Here is a 5,118-nt window from a genome sequence, read left to right as displayed (position 1 = left end):
ACTGCTTTACAGCACTGGGGTCATGAGTTCAATTCCCAAGCGTGGCGATTGTTTGTTCTCTTCCATTGTCTGTGTGGGTTTACTCTGACATTCTAAGTTGATGTAAGTTATGCTTTTTTTTCAAATTTTAATTTGACCTCATATTTAACATTTACCTCCCCCTTTAAAGCAAGAAGGTTCTGGGTAGGTGTTAATTTGGTTTCCCATTTTTCATATACCTTCATTAATGATTCAGGCCCCCAGGGCACCTTATGTGTATGATATTACTACGAATGGCATACCATTTGAAGTGGGGGGTGGTGTTGGTTGAGGGCACAGAATGTTTTTTGTGAAATACAAATAGCAACTGCCAACCATTTTTTTTTATCATCTCTGGCTTGTATGCAATGTCCCCATCTTGTAAAGAAAAACACTGCAGCCAACACTGGGTCTGCACAGTGGCTTAGTGTGCCTTCCAGTGCTGGTGTCATGAGTTTGATTCCTGCCCATATCGTTATCTGTGTGGAGTTAGTGTTCTCCCCATGTTAGTGTGGCTTTACTTGCAAAATCCAAAGACCTTCTAGTAGCTTCATTTGCTGCCAACAAATTGACCCCAGTCTGTCTGTGTTATGGCTTTTGCATTGTAATCTTGGTTGGGACAGATTGCCTTCTCTGTACAGTGAGGCAACATTAGTGGTGCTATATAAATGTGGAAATGATAATGTAGTAGTAATGAAACAATCTAGCTTAAATGTTATTAATGTTTTTTTGAAATCTCCATTCTTTATTGGCATAATACCCACATGTTGTAATTGTAATATATTAATAAAGACACACCAATGATTGTGTTTTTATTATTATTATTAATTTTTATTTATAGGGCGCCACTAGGTGTCCGTAGCGCCGTACAGGGACAAACAAAGTTACAATACAATGGGAGACAGTACAGTACAGTAAACAATAAGCACAGTAACTCGGTGAGCTCAAAGCACAGCTAGAGGGGCGAGGGGAAGGTCCTGCGTACGGCTGAGCCCAAGAGGGAGGGCCCGGATGACAGGGAAACCCCCAGAGGGAAGAGGAAGGAGTGAGAGGGGACAGGGGGAAGAGGGTCCTCGAGGAGGAGGGCTAGGTAGCTGGAGAGCCGAGTTAAGAGTGGTGAGGACAGGAGGAGAGATGACCCTGCTCAGAGGAGCGTACAATCTAAGGGGTGGGGTAGACAGACAGAGAAACACGGGGAGAGAGGGAGAGATAAGGAAAAGGGAATGAAGGGGAAGAGGTAGAAGGTAAGTTTGGAAATTAAGTGGGAGACTGGAAAGCTTTAAGAAAAAGGTGGGTTTTTAGAGCCCGTTTGAAACTGGACAGATCAGGGGAAGTTCTGATAGAGGGAGGGAGCTTGTTCCAGTGGAGGGGGGCAGCGCGGGCGAAGTCTTGGATACGCGCATGGGAGGAGGAGATCAGGGGGGAAGAGAGGCGACAGTCATTGGCAGATCGGATAGGGCGGGATGGAGCATGAATAGAGAGAAGGGTGGAGATGTAGGGTGCAGTGGAGTTGGCGAGGGCCTTGTATGTAAGAGTGAGGAGCTTGAAGAGGATTCTGTAGGGGAAGGGGAGCCAATGAAGGGATTGGTAGAGGGGGGAGACAGCCTAGCGGCTGCGTTGAGGACTGATCGAAGGGGAGCGAGATGAGAGTGGGGGAGGCCAGTAAGGAGGAGGTTGCAGTAGTCCAAGCGGGAAATGATCAGAGAGTGAATAAGACATTTGGTGGCATCTTGGGAGAGGAAGGGCCGGATGCGAGCAATGGTACGCAGCTGGAAGCGGCAGGATTTAGCAAGAGAGAGAATGTGGGGGCCAAAGGAGAGAGAGGAGTCGAGGATGACACCGAGGCAGCGAAGTTGGGCGATAGGGGAGATAGAGGTGTTGTCGACAGTGATAGAGAGGTCAGAAGGGGGCGAGGTGTGAGAGGGAGGAAAGACTATGAGTTCAGTTTTGGCGAGGTTAAGTTTGAGGAATCGAGAGGACATCCAGGAGGAGATGGCAGAGAGGCAGGCGGACACCCGAGAGAGGAGGGAGGGAGAGAGATCAGGAGAGGAGAGGTAAAGTTGAGTGTCGTCAGCGTAGAGGTGGTAGTTGAGGCCGTAGGAGCTGATGAGTTCACCCAGGGAAGAGGTGTAGAAAAAGAAGAGTAAGGGACCCAGGACAGAGCCCTGGGGACTCCGACTGGAAGGGTGGACGGGGGGGAGAGAGATCCAGAGGTGGTGACAGAGAAGGATCGGTCAGCAAGGTAAGAGGTGAACCAGGACAAGACTGGGCCGGAGAGGCCAAAGGACTTGAGGGTGTGGAGGAGGAGGGGGTGGTCCACGGTGTCAAAGGCTGCAGAGAGATCAAGGAGGATGAGAAGGGAGAAGTGGCCCCTGGCTTTAGCAGAGAGGAGATCGCTGGTGACTTTAGCTAGAGCCGTTTCAGTGGAGTGAAGGGGGCGGAAGCCAGACTGGAGAGGATCAAGGAGGGAGTGTTCGGAAAGGTAGGAGGAGAGACGGCTGCAGACGAGCCTCTCGAGAATTTTGGAGGCAAAGGGGAGAAGTGAAATGGGGCGATAGTTAGAGGGAGAAGTAGGGTCAAGATTAGGTTTCTTGAGGATGGGGGATACGAGAGCATGTTTGAAGGAGGAGGGGAAGATGCCGGTGGAGAGGGAAAGATTAAAGAGATGAGCGAGGTGGGAGCAGGTGGTGGGGGAAAGGGAGCAAAGAAGGTGGGAGGGGATGGGATCCAGGGGACAGGTAGATGGGGGGGAGGATGAAATGAGAGAGTGGACTTCCTCGCCCGTGGTGGGGCGGAAGGAGTGGAAGGGAAGGTGGCTGGGGGGGGGAGTACGGAAAAGTGGGGGGGTGGATGAGAGAGTGGAGGAGTTGATATCAAGTCGAATGGCTTCAATTTTAGAGGAGAAAAAGGAGGCAAAGTCGGAGGCAGTCAGGGTAGAGGGAGTGAGAGGAGGGGGTGGGGCCAGAAGGGTGCTGAAGGTGGCGAAGAGTCGGCGGGGGTTAGAGGATTGGGAAGAGATGAGGGATTTAAAGAAAGATTGTTTAGCGAGTGAGAGGGCAGAGCTGTAGGATGAAAGGATGAATTTAAAGTGGAGGAAGTCAGCCAGGGAGCGAGATTTTCTCCAGTGGCGTTCAGCGGTACGGGAGCATTTTTGGAGGAAGCTGGTAAATTTGTGTGCCAGGGTTGGGGTTTGGAACAGCGAGGGTGGACGGAGTGGGCAGGGGCGATAGCATCCAGAGCAGAGGTGAGGGTGAGATTGTAGAGGGAGACCGCCTGCTTGGGGCAGGCCAGGGAGGAAAGGAGAGGAAGGAGGGTATCGAAAGAGGAGGACAGAGAGGTCGGGTTGAGAGCGTCGAGGTTGCGAATGGACAGAGTAGGTTTGGGCAGGGGGAGGGGAGCAGGGGAAGAGGAGAGAGAGAAGGAGAGGAGATGGTGATCGGATAGAGGAAAGGGAGAGATGGAGAAGTCAGATAGACTACAGAGGTAGGAGAAGAGAAGATCAAGGGAGTGGCCAAGGCAGTGGGTAGAGGAGGAGGTCCATTGGGTGAGACCAAGGGAGGAAGAAAGGGTGAACAGTTTGCTGGAAGCAGGGTCAGTGGGATTGTCCATGGGGAAGTTAAAGTCGCCTAGGATGATGGAGGGAAGGTCGGAGGAGTTTGATTACATTATATTAACGTGAAAAATTTAAAATACAAAAACATGTAAAATGATAAAAAAAAAAAATACCCATGCAAATCATTTAATAATTTAAGTTCTTGCTTCATTTTTTTTTCATATTTTCGACGCATAGCGCCTGATGCGGTCTGAAAATTCCGCCACCGAAGGTGGATTATGCGGCCTGATTGAGGTGTATTTGGGAGCTAAAAAAAACCAAATCACAAATAATAGATGGCTACAGAATGTTTAAAACATGTAGGAGTTAGCAGAGACATGTACTGTTACAAACCTTTTAAATTACAGCAATGCCTAATGGGATGCAAAATGCATTTGGAGCATGAGGCCTAAGGCTTTTTGGTTGCAGATTTATATATATACTCATTTCTGTTATGGCCAGGGAAGGGGGGGTGAAGAAAGTATTTTCAAAAAATACTTTGTAGGCCCATCATGATGGAAACCTGTGACATTTATAAGTATCTGTGTGTATCTAGTAGAGATGATCAGGCTCAGTTCCTCGAGAACCGAACTCACCCGAACTAAGGGGATCCAAGTACCGAGCCGAGAATTGACGACAAAGCAACACGTCATTGTTACGTCATCGGATCTCGAATCTCGGGAGTTTTGAAATCTATAAATACCGCCCTCAGCAGCGATCTAGCGCCATTTGAAAGAGAGACACAGAAGCGGTAGCACACTGTGTAGAGCAGTTGGTCAGCCAAGAAGATAGAATTGAAAGAGGAGGGGGTAGCAGTGTTCAAGAAAGTCTACAGTGACATTCAGGAGAGCTCCGTTGGTAATTCTCATTGCAGAAAAATACAAATACTAGTGCTGTCAGGGTTGGTGTAATTCTGCAGTCAAATTCTACTGTGTTATATAGGTAACACACAAAAAGGAGAGCTCCATTGGTTATTCTCATTGCAGGAAAATACAAATACTAGTGTTGTCAGGGTTGGTGTAATTCTGCAGTCAAATTCTACTGTGTTATATAGGTAACACACAAAAAGGAGAGCTCCATTTGTAATTCTCATTGCAGAAAAATTAGTGATGAGCGGGCTTGGATTTCGCTAATCCGAGCCCATCCGAACAGTGCGAATCCGACGGGATCCGAGCACTGTTCGGGTATTTCCGCCCGCGAAATAAATCCAAAAGAGGCTATGACATCCGAGTCTTGCGTCGGATCTCGCGAGACTCGGATGTCATAAATTCACCGCTCGCGGCCGCCATCTTCATTCTGGCTGCGATCACTCGTGAGGGAGGTTGTAGTTAGGGAGCTCCTGTCCTGCTTTTCAGTGGTTTCCTTTGAGATCCTGTGCTCTGTCCTGCTGATCAGTTTAGTGGTGCTTTGTCCAATGCTCTGTCCTGCTGAGTCCAGTGGTGCTTTGTCCTGTGCTCTGTCCTGCTGAGTCCAGTGGTGCTGCCTGTGTCCTGTGCTCTGTTCTGCTA

Source organism: Mixophyes fleayi, chromosome 9 (assembly GCF_038048845.1).
Source record: "Mixophyes fleayi isolate aMixFle1 chromosome 9, aMixFle1.hap1, whole genome shotgun sequence".
NCBI classification, from domain to species: Eukaryota; Metazoa; Chordata; class Amphibia; order Anura; family Limnodynastidae; genus Mixophyes; species Mixophyes fleayi.
Note: the sequence above shows the minus strand (reverse complement) of the source record.